Genomic DNA, 12,860 nt, shown 5'->3' on the forward strand with positions numbered 1-12,860 from the left:
GTCTTGCCAGTTTTTGGACCCACTGTGAGGATTCTTAACCCAGACTACAAGTGCCACCATACACTTGGTTTACTCTTGCCATCCTTTTCCTGTGGTAGCAAGAAATCTCCGACGTTTTTGTAGAAACCACACTGCTGACCCACCCAATCACTTCAGTCACTTATATCAGGGCTGAATTTGAAGCTCCGTCAGGTGTTATGCAGAAGATCATGGAACCTGTGGATAAAATAACTTTTTCTGGACTTATCATCCATGGCCCTATTGAATTATAGAACAGAACTGTGTGGAGGTGTTAGCAACTGTTGCGTTCATCATCACCCAGCTTTTGTGGTGCTTATCCATTTATCTGCTCTAAAGCTTTCATCATCCTCCTCTGTAGCATCTCAGAGTCTTCTGGTATGAAAGGACAGTGACTATTATGTCTTATGGAGTCTTTTGCTCTTTTTCTTCCCTTGCTGCAGGTAACTGCTTGACTGAAACATCAATTGACAGTTGCCTGTCACCCACCTCTGTTGTCTTGTTCCACACACTTGAGTTTCATTTGTTGAAATTTTCAAAGAGAAGAAATCTTGCACAGGTTCTAAAGGTGACAAGGGACTAAAGGGAGGTTTAGCTTTCACCTCCCCTAGTAAACTACTTCCACAGCAGGATCTTTTTACAAAAAGGGCTATTTTATCTGCTGGTTTGGGTTTTGGTAGCTGTATCAACCTGGAAAATTGGAGTTGTCTTAATGGTTCTTGGATACTTTAAAATAAAAGCAAAATATCAACAGTAACATCTAACAGCAAACACTATATCAAAGAGTTAATAACAAAAGCATCAGTGAATGAAAGGATCAGTTCACAGGAAGGAAGCCCTTGAGATACTTATATTGTTACAGGAGAGAGTGGCTTTAGTCTTCAGGACCTAGAAGCTCTCCACTGCAGTTGTGTTAAATCCCAATTTTGAAGGCTGATTTTTTTTTTTATTCTGAGAAAAAACCCCAATGATATGGACATAAAGGAGATTTAATAGATGATTTAATAGATTCTCTGAGAATTGCATTGATATCCAGATGTTCATTCTTTTCCTGTCTGTCTAAAGACTCTTTCACAGTGTGAGCATGGTGAGGGGCCTCAGGGGGTGCCTACTGTATGCAAACATGTTATAAAAATGGCATCAGCTTGAGTGTGGAGGCATGTGGAGGGGTTGAACATGGGCATGGCATTGAGCCCCGGTCACCTTTATAATTTAAAACTTTGAGATCAGTGAGCTCCCTGAAGGAATAACTCCATCAGACCGCAGAAGGGGCTTCCCCCAAAACAGTCCCAACAATGGCAGCATTACTGGGTACCAGGGGCTCTTTCAGCAGAAGGAAAAGATACATTTTGAAATGCATGGGGAGACGTTTGATATTTCTCCTTCTCCAGATGACCAGACATCTGGAGGAAATCAGTACAAGTCCACTTAGATCCAACTGTGAAACCCTTCATATAGATCTCCATTACAGGAATCTCTGAAACTTTTAATCTGAAATCTGCTTTGTACAGTCTGAGAATAGAAATGAGCCAGGACTGAACAGCAGCACAGTGAAACAGGCTTTGTAGATCTCAGAAAAGAACAAATAAGATAAAGGGTGTTTTGTCCAAACATTCAGCTCTGAAGATGTTTGCTCCAGCCTCTAACTCTCCATTACAGAGAATTGCAGAGGTTTGGAATGGCACTGCAAGTGCAATGCGTGGATGCACTGACATTTTCCAGTGGGGAATATTAAAAATGGAAAGAAATTAAAAACTCATATGTCGGTTATAGCTTCAAACATTTTGACAGGATAAATACATGCAGAGTCCTTAGCAATGCTGTGCAGTGTTTTTTGGAAATTTATACTCCCTAATGTACTTAGCGGGAGTTCAAACAGCAATCAGCCAAAACTCAATAGGTACACTCCATCCGAATAGATTTTCCTTATAGTTGCCCTCAAAGCAGCATAATTTCTTATACTGCATGAAGCTGATTTAAGTGCTGGGTCTGTGCCAATTATTTATTAAGCCTTCTGTCTTTATTTTATAGCTTCTAGATACAACTGACCAGCTCACAGAAACATCTGTAGCAAGCAAAGGCAAAGAATACTAGAATCCTACCAATGTTTAGATGATCGCTTTGTCCCTTTTCTGCCATCACTACTTCTGAGTGTGGCCTCAAATGCAGATTATGCTACTCTGAAATGTCATTTTGTTCATTTTGTGGAGATGGGAATTTATTGCTCATTTAATATACGTTGAACTTTGTTAGCTAAGTGTACAATTAAATGTACACTATTTGATGGAGATCTGGGTGGCTTATAGCACCAACCTCTCACTTCTAAGCACAGAGTTAAAGTTCAGCCAGAGGTCTTGCATAATATGAGTTTTCAGGGATTTTAGCATAGTCCCCACTGGAGTGTTATCTACAACACAAACAACTATACATCATTTGGCAATTCAGGACAAAATTTGATTAGGAGACACTCTATTCTAGCTAATTTTAATATAACGAAGAGTGTTCTCTCTTTGCACAGCAGTTATTTCTGGCAAGGCCTGGAATTGTTAATGATGAAGAGGAGATTTGCCATACTACTAACCTTTGAGTCTATCAAATTTAGCACTTCTCTAAACAAATCTATAGCATGATATTTCACCTAAAACATTTTATTGAAAGGTGACTGATCCAGTGCCAAGGAGATCTGAATCTCTTTCTCAGAAACAATCCTTTGGCTTTCATTATGTTTTGTAGGTTTTATTCAACCCAACACTGCCTAGTGCCTTCAATGCCATATTTTCTAAACACCTTGTAGTGAATGACAGTATTTTATAGAGCAGTGTCCCTTCCTCAGCAAAACTATTGCACATTTTAATAATGGGCTTCATTTTGCCTAAGCCTGTGTCATAATTGTCCAGTCTAATCAAGTTCCTCCTCTAGTAAATGGAATGGCCAACCTCTAGCGAGGGACTCTCATACCAACTTCCAGCAAAAATGCTCTCTTCAAGGTTGTCTGTTCCCTGAGGTTATAACCTTAAATGGTGGAAACACTCAAATCCAGCTTGAAACCAGTTCAAAAATCCACGATGCCAAAGAAGACACTGCTGAGAGAACATGTGTTTCAAAGACCCATTCAAATACACATACATTCAAATCAACAAAATTCTCCTAAACTATAAAAAATTCAGACAGACAATTTTACTTTTTAAGGACTTGCATGAGGGAAAAACCAGTCTGTGGAGCATTACACTGTGGTGAATTTCCCCCAGTTTCTGACTGCAAAAGAACCTTCTGCCAAGCAAAGTCACAGAGACTGATTTAAGCAGAATTCAACTTCAATTGTGTGAGCAAAAGTGGAACCAAGATTTTGCTTGCGCAATTGTAGTTTTAAGGAGACAGACAAATCTTTAAACTGCCTTAAATTCCTCACCTCCTCTCACCTCTTTGCTAAGTATGGGCTGTATGCCAACTTTCTAATGATATTTTGAAGTTAAAAACTTGGGACCACAAAGTCCAGCAGAACTTCAGTGCCTCCTCCCTGCACACGTGCTGCTGTAAAAAAGGCAGTTAAAGCCCTAATCCTTCAGCAAAATGTTTCCATGCTTTTTTCCAATGTTGTTGTACCCTTTTTTTTCCTTCATCTCTTCAAAGTTCTTCACATTTTACGTTCCAAGTGCTCCTAAATATCAGCACTTTGCTATATGGCAGCTTTGCTATCAACTTTTAATATACCTTTTATTTTTTTGTGGAACTGAATTTGCCAGCTTCTTGTTTTAAATAGGCTACTATTCATTTAATTAGATGAGTCTTTAATTTAGTTTTCTTGTGAGTAGTAGTTCATTTGTTGGCTGTTAGCTGATCTCTGTAACAAGGCAAATGCAGTTGGTTTCCTGAAGATTTGGTTCTAAGAACCAAATCTTCTGTTTCCTCTAATTCTGTCCAAGGTATTATCACACTGAACATCATATTTGGATGAACTGCCTAGAATGTTCTTGTGTTGGCATGTCATGCCTACCTACATGCTATTCTCAGCATCTACCTGTGTCTGTCAATTGACAGAATCTCCACAACCATCAGTCCTCCTAAAAGACTAGTCCAGTTTTAGAGGAGTTTAAGAGATGGTTGAATGCCTCGGAGTTACAAAGTGCCTTAAACCATTGAAAATATATCTTTCTAAACAGAGGAGGGAGATCTTATTTAGTACCTCCACCAAGAAATATGTAACAGATATTGAATGGCCTGTGGTGGCCATGTGATGCCTGATCCATCAGCACTGGACCAGCCACAATACCAAAACAACAGGTAGGTGTGGGAGGACAATAAGTTGAGGATGCTGGAAAAGCTGATAAGGCGCACAGGACAAAGTTTTTGGGAAAATCAAGTTTCTTTAGCTCTACTCTCATGAAACAAACTCTTTACTGTAACTGTCCCTACTAAAGAGCCATTACTTGCTGCTTTTTGCTTCCCTGACTGTTTACTTATTTTTATATTCTCCTCACATCTCATCTTCTCCATCTGACTGCTATGTAGTTGCCTACTTATACAATCATATGAAGTCTAATATACGCTAAAACCAGACATGGCTAATGATTTGTTTTCTTTTTTTATATATAAAAGTGAGAGTGGAAGGTGGGGAATTCTTAGCTTGCAAAAGAACCAGATAAGTTTTCCAAAGCTACCCATCCATTCCCAGCAAGCCTGGGGACATTGTGTTCAAACAAGCCCTTCCAATATTTCACAGAGCCAATGCCTTGACCATTGAGGTTTTACTAGCCCACTAAAGAAAAAACACCTCCCTTCCACCAGTTTCCTCATCTCTACCAGTACAAAATTCAATTTTACACATTGACAAACTAGAGGGTATTTTTCCTTTTTCCTGCAGCAAAGATACAGAAGGCGCGTAATTGGCTGAAGACACTGAGCCTCATACACCATAGTGTAAAACTTCATTTCATTCAGGTGACTGACCAATACAAGAGAGCACTTGGAGGTAACTTCTAATTTGTTTTGGTGGTCAAAACTGTGAAACAAACTTTGGGCCAGATGGCTTGTCTACCTTGCAACAACAAATCTGCCATCTCAATACTTGAGATTAACCAGATCAACACATTAGGAAAAACATTTTAGAAAAAGGGAGGTCACAATATAAGGAGAAGGAAACAGAGGCAGGAGCACAATTCAGTATTATTTCAAGGAATATGAGACTGAATATTGATAATCACTTGCAAAGGATACAACAAAAACTTCATAGCAGAAACATCCACTTCAAACAGAGACTGGAAGTCAGCCAAACCCCTAACCTGTCTGCGACAAATCATGGTTGTATAAGACATCCTCCAAATCATAGTAGAAACTAAAGAGGGGAGGGAGCAGAGCAGATGTTTGGAGGTCATTAACAGGAGCTCAGTTTTCCTTGCCTGGTGGCTACCTCTAGAGATATCTGATTCCCAGAAATTTCCTTGACCTCCAAACATCTGCTGCCTTCTCCTGTTTTCTTTACATCCGTACTGCAGAGAGCCTCATGCAGTCATAACCTTTTCAGTCTTTTCTTATAAAATATTTGTATCTCACTCCCCTAAATCATGAAGAAAAATATTTAACAGGTCTGGGCCTATCATCATTCATGGTAGGACATTCATGTTCATTGCAGTTGATGCTAAACTGTACTACTTGGCACTTCTTTCCTTGTGTGCTGTGAATATACACAAAAACTGTAAAAATAAGCTAGGCTAGAATACTTAGTTCTTTTGATTTGAACACTTAGACACTTTCCTTACATTTTATACTTTGCCATTTCTTTATCAGCTGCTCTTTGTCAAGTCCTCAGACTCCATGAGAACTAGACATGCCTGAGACAGCTTTATTACTTCGCAAAACATGGGGCCAAACACATATTTCCAAGTATGATTGCTACTACTTTTCTTTCCTCGAATGGTCAAGCATATCTAGGGAAAGCTGTTGTGTACAATGAGCTCTGGTATTGCTCAGGAGTCCTTTATCTATAGCCATTTACAATGTTTTCCCCTGGGACAATGATAGCCAAAGTCATTCTTCCGTTTTGGATGCATAGTACTGCATTTGTGCCTTTCATTTTTCTTTAATTTTCCCATACCTTCCAATTTTAATTCAAATAAAAAAATAGATTACATGTGCTACAATAAGCTTCCTTGCTAATCTTCTCACATCCCTCAGCACTCATGTCTAGCAGATAGTAAGTTCCTTGTGTGATCACATATTCTAAATATCTCCTGCTTATTAATATAAGTTTCTAGAGTAAATATTTTCTCTATATTATCTAGTTTACTAGGAGGGTTTTTTAGAATTATTTTTTACTGAAGTGTTTTGTTAATCTGTTTCTCAGAAAGCTCTTGGTATCCCAGACATTTTGGAGTCATTGTTCTCCATTCCTTTGTTCACATCCTTGCCAAGATAAATGGGTTTTGGACTAAGGAACTGATTTTTCATTGCTACAATCAATACACCTGCATCTAGAGAAGGACCTAGTCACTTTTTCATTATTTGTATTCGTGGGAAAACCTTGAGAGTTTAGAAGTGAAAAGGACCTTGGCATTCAAAACTACAATCTTTGCATAGGAGCCTAGCTCAGAGACTGTTGAGAGAGCTCAACAGTCAGCAGCCACCCCCAGCCTTCAGGCCATTTTGTGGTTTCTTCCTTCCTCTCTCACTCTGTTGATGTCCCTGGGGGGTCTCTCTCTGGCTGTGTTTTCTTTTACTTGCTATTCCCTAATATTATTAAATGGTCATGTGCCCTTTTTTACCTTTTTACTATTTCAGTGCTGAAATCTCATCAAACCTGTCTCTGCCCTATTGCCCTTAGCACTTCAGTTCCTGCCCTCACTTCTTGGGACAGTCACACTTTTTGTTCAGCTCAGCTGTGCTGACCTTGAGGAGGAAAGTTCTTCCTGAAGGAACTAGTGTGGAGTTTGGGAAGTCAAGGTTTGACTCTGTACTTCACCCCATCTTCCTGTCAGCAAACCTTAGGGTCCACCTACCCTAATGAGGGGGAGTTGTCCACTCTCACAGGCATGAGCGCATGGAGACATCCTTCTGGAGGAGAAATGATGGATTGAAGCTGAATCTGAAATGTTTTGAACTCTTTGGATGCTCTGGACCTGGACTGAGCAGTGTCAGTGTTAGCCCCCACTTTCCAGGGAGACAATCCCTTCCTTCCAGGTGGGAACAAAACCCATATTCCCTTCAGATTCAGCCCCATCCTCCCATCCTGGTTTACTGTAGTTTATGTGTCTATATATGTGTGTCTATATGTATATGTGAGCTAAATGCACAGATGATACACAGGCTCCAGCTGGCACAGAAAAGATACATATCCCATCTCTATGGCTCAGGCCACCATATACACATCATTTATATTCAAATCCCTTTGGTGGATTCCCACCATCTTCCACCAGCAGTCTGATGACACAGTCCTAATTTCCTACCAGAACATCTGAACGTTTCCTGCCTGGTCATGTCTCCACAGTACAGAGACCTCCTGACTGATGTTGGTCTCTGCTTGCAGTAATTTCTTGCATCAGTCTTTGTGTGAGACACAGGAAACTGTCTGAATGGACAGGAGCACCAACGAGAACAAAGTGAATCCTTAGGTGAATCCTTCTGTCTTAAGTTTTATAGAAAGAAGAAAGCTATGGCTAAGTTACAATTAAGAATCGAAGGAGATATTTTTTAATCAAAGGTTGGGACTACCCAAAATATTCAGTGGGTTTTGGGTGTTTCTTTTGGATATGTCAACCTCTTCTGCCCTTGGAGGTCAGGGTACTATTTACTGAAAGGACAGCTTGGACAGAACCTGTATTTTGGGGTCTTATCTGCGAGGGAGGCAGAAGGAGGCTGGCTGTGCTGCATGGCAGGGTGCTGGCTGGGGGTGCTGGTGATCTGTGTGAGTGATAATTAGGTCAGGGCATGGCTCTGAAAAGTTCTGTTTTGGAGGGGCCAGGGAAACAAGCTAAAGTAACTACATCTGGTGTGCTAAATTATGAGGCCAGCAGAGAGAAGTCAGAAAGGGGAATGTTTGGGGAGCATGGGAGGGAACATAGAACTTAAAGGACATGGAAGAGTCCTGTAAGAAAAGGGAATCTTATGCATTGTCTGGATCAAGCTGGGAATAGATGTAGGAGGACTGACAAGGCCAGGATCTTCAAGTCACTCAGGGTATTTCACCCAGGGATAGCTGCTAAGAATTTGGGTTTCTTGCTGTGTGCAGCCATGAGGCATTTGTCCACCTGGGAACTACTAGGAAAGACTAGGAAGGACCTCATTAGGGAGTGTAGACACTCAGAAAATCTTTTCTCCCTCCTTTTCAGCTACCATGCGCTGCTCCGTGCATATGATGACTGCTGCATTCTTTTCACTGTATTCAGGTGGGACGACCTTCTCCAAAAGCTTGGGTGAATCCAGACTCTGTCAGTCTTCAGGTAAAACTGGAAACTAAAATTAGAATTTAGATCCTTTCATCTGTTCCCAAAGTCACACTCACACTAAAACCTACATAATAATAAAGAAGTAGATGCCATAGAGATACAGCAGCTCCTGAAGACCCCTTTGGATAAGATTTCTGATGTTGAAAAATATGGAAACAAATTCTCAAAAGTGAATGGCCCTACAGAAACTCTTAATTTTAATATTACTGTGGCTATACTGATATTTTTTCTGGTTTAGGCACTGTCATTTTTCCCCCTCTCTGTCTCAGGCACTTACTCATTTTTCCATCTGCATTATCCCACATATTGTCCTCTCATTCAGAGTATCTAAGATCTAATAATTTTCTCTTTATCACAGCAACTTCTATGTTACCTCCTTCTTGAATAAAAAAATACAATCTCAAGAACTGATCTGGCTTTTTACTGAGGTGCATGCATTCCTTCCTGATTTGTTTCTAAGTTAATTCAGCTTTAAAAGCTGTATAACATAGGTCTTGTTCCGTATCATCTTCATCCAGGCACCATTTGGCTATATCAGATTGCTTTTCTTCGCTGTCTTGTTCACATATAGACTTGTCTCACTCTATTTCAGTGTGAGAAAAAGTCTTCCTTCAGCTTATCCACTGTGTATTCTTCTTCATATGCCCTCCATGGAATCCATCAACTTCAGCCCTTTCAAAATTATTGTATTGGTTTTTTTCCTTCCAGCACAAGGTCAAGCCAAAGCAATCAGTAATACTTCCCTCTGATGGTACATTCTGCATTATTAATGTGTACTGTTTTACTTGCCCATTTTTATTGCAACTAACTCCTCATGCTAGCATATGAGCCTCTTTGGATAAACAAATAGCCCCAGAATACACAAAAGAACTCAAAACCCTCATTAAAAGAATGAAATGGTCATGTTCAAAAGAATGAAATCAGTAAATTAGGTCCTACAAAATCCAATTTTCTGAGCAAAGTTCCCCAGACCATTCATCTTTTAAAATCACATTTCATGTTATGAAATGTCTCAAGTCTTTGAATTTTCCCTTTAGCAACCATTATGTCATATTTCAAATTCCTGGCACTCTTATTTAAGTCTTCAATAAGTTAAAATGTTACTTTGAGTTTGTAACACTTTTCCCAAATATACAGTGACTATAAATCAAATATTCATCATATAATCATGATTTGAGTATATGACGTTCCAGACAGGTTTAAATCAATGGCTCCATGCAGAAATGGACACCAAAGATGAGTGACATTCCTCAGGGGTTGGTGCTGGGACCAGCGCTGTTTAACACCTTTGTCAGTGACAAGAACAGTGGGACTGAGTGCACCCCCAGCAGGTTTGCTGATGACACCAAGCTGCAAGGAGCAGTCAACACACTGGAGGGAAGGGATGTTATCCAGAGGGACCTGGACAGGCTTGAGAGGTGGGTCTGAGGGAACATCATCAAGTTCAACAGAGCCAAGTACAAGGTCCTGCCTTGGGATTGCCAGGGCAATCCCAATCACAAACACAGACTGGGTGGAGAGCACCCAGAATGGGTTGAGAGCAGCCCTGAGGAGAGGGACTTGTGGCTCTTGGTTGATAAGAAGCTCATCATGTGTGCTTGTAGCCCAGACAGCCAACTATGTCCTGGGCTGCATCAAAAGAAGTGCGGCCAGCAGGCTGAGGTAGATGGTTCCTCACCTCTACTCTGCTCTTTTGAGTGCTGCAGCCATCTCTGGGGCCCCAGCATAAGAAGGATGTGGACCTGCTGGAGGAAGTCCAGAGGAATGGCCATAAGGATGGTCAGAGGGCTAGAGCAACAGTGCTATGAGGACAGGCTGAGAGAGCTGGGGTCCTTCAGCCTGGGGAAGAAAAGGCTCCTTGTGCCTTGCTCTGGTCAGTAGGCACAATGCACGGGAACTCTAGGTCTGTAAGGATGCCAGGGATCTGTTCCCTTTTAAGTAGAAGTTCTCCCTGTTCACTACAGCTGTATTTTGTATTTTATGCATACAGCCCAGAGCAAAGCCACTGCTATCATCACTGGAACAGCATGTGGAGATAAAAAGAAAAATATATGAATCCTCTGCATCCAGCAATTCAGATTTTCTCCACAAAGGGGTTATTTCCATTACTTTTTCTGTGTTTAATGTAAGCACCACAACTACAACCACATATGAGCAAATAGACCAGCAGCACTTAGAGCAAGGGAAAAAGGGTGGATGTACTCCAAAGGTCACATTTCCATCAAACACACCCAGCTGAGTGCATTTGAAACCAGCTGGAACATCAAGTTACTGTTCAGATCACATAGAGTGCTGCACATACATGGCTTCTTCACTGTGTGCAAAAGTAGAGACACAGCCAACATACTCAGGAAGTCCAGTCTCATTTCTGCCATGTCTTAAATTACACCTACTGTCTTAATTTGCATGAAGTTTTTTTTATCAGGTCGAGCACAGTGGGTACTGAAGATTTCCATCCATTTCATTTTTTCTACTTAATTCTGGAATTTTTTTCCTAGAATCCTCTAGGATGAAAATTTCTCTCTTCGGATTTTTCTTTTTGGTGCTGAAGAGCTGAGACTGCTCAGCTGTGCCTACAAGCATAGATTAAAAAGAGAGAACAGGTGGGAAACCTCTGCATCAGTGGGAGCGCTCACACTTCAAGCACATAGAGCAGGACCAAGACAGACACAATATAAAAAAAACCTCTCCTCTCCTCTCCTCTCCTCTCCTTCATTCTTCACCCAGCTCCAGCCCCTTTTACTTCATATTCTTGAGGAGGCATGAGATGACACAGTGACATAGCATAATTAGTATGAACTTTTGGGTAAGGAATGAAATGGGAATTCCATTGGCCCATGTGCATCCTCTATCTCCACCAGCTCTGCAATCCTGGATCTTGGTGTGGTTGCAGTGTTTACTTGCTTAAAAGCCACATGAAACTGGGAAAGATGAAGAGCTGTCAGAGCACTCTGTTTAGAGTATTCATTCTCTCTGGTATCTGCAAGCAGCCTTCACTCATCCTAACTTACAGGAAAGATAAGAATGTTCTTTGTTTGGTTTCACCTGTCAAGGAACTTCAGGATCCTGGCTTGTATACACAGACCTATAATAAATCACAATTTAGCCCACTATGTATTTAAGTGCATTCATGTTGACACACATGTAAAATTATATTTACACCTCCAAGTGTATATTCTCTACATGTTAAATATGAGTGAAGATACATTTAATGGAAATTTGTTTGGAATGTTTGATGAATAAAGTTAAATTACCCAATTTCTGTGTTAGAAAGGAGAAAAAAGAAAGGCAGATAGAAAAGACAATTTGGCTGTACTCACCTAAGAAAAAACGCCAGTATTTGCCTTGATTTCAAGGCCAGATGGAACCAGTCATGATCCTTTAGGCTGATTTCCTGGGAAATGTCAACATTATGTTCATAACTCCAGGTTGAACTATTGAGTATGAATGCAGAAAAGCAGGAGGAGCATTCCTTGCATTGCTGGGAGGCAGAAGATAGGCTTGTCTCAGGTGGGCCATGGAGAAAAAGTAATAAAAGCCCATATGATAACTGTGTTACTCAGAAAACAAGCAGAACCATGTAAGCTGGCAGAGGTTTGCTCTGTACAGGCTCCAAGCTCCAAATGACCAGCACAGGAGGAGCCAGCACATCTTAAAACCATCTTTCCCCACAAAACTATGGGTTTAGCTCCTCCGGCAAACTAAGTAGGAAAAGACAAAAGTATGTAGGAATAAGATGGGGAAATTCAATCTTAATGAAATAAAGAAAGATCCAGCCAATGAACAAAATGAAAAGAAGCAAACCAATTCAAACCACATCTTTGAAAAGGTAATGGTAGATAATCTACTTTTGTTCTGCTCAAGAAAAGTGATGGTATGACGGTCTAGATTAAAGCAAAGAGATTACAGTAGGCTTGTACTGGAGTCCCTCCCCAGTTATTGAAGTATCTAGAGGTGGGGAAGTACCTTAAGCTTCAGGGGACTCCTGAGCTGTAGGAGGTGGCAGAGGCCATGTGCCTGTTGGGGCGCATGGGAGTGGCAGGGAGATGGAGAGCAGAGCAGCTCTGGGCTTGCTCACCCCTGTGTTATTGGGATGTCAAGGAATATGATTGATATTTGGTGTCTTGAGCTCACCTTCAACCACGTCCCAAGATACATGGCCCATCTACTGGGCTTTCTTCTTACCTTCTCTGCAAAATCACATGCCTCAGCTAATCTGAAATGTTGTTTACAGTTCACCTGGGGAGGAAGGAATGAAGGGGTGAATGAACTAGGACTCACAGCTGGGTAACGCCTTTAACAGTGACCTTCAATCTGTTTCCTAAAGAGAAAAAACACTGTCTCTTCTGTGCATCTAAGCAGTGTCATTTTCTTGCAAAGCCAGGGACTTCCATTTATTCCTCA

This window comes from Geospiza fortis, unplaced genomic scaffold, assembly GCF_000277835.1.
Source record: "Geospiza fortis unplaced genomic scaffold, GeoFor_1.0 scaffold190, whole genome shotgun sequence".
Classification (NCBI taxonomy): Eukaryota; Metazoa; Chordata; class Aves; order Passeriformes; family Thraupidae; genus Geospiza; species Geospiza fortis.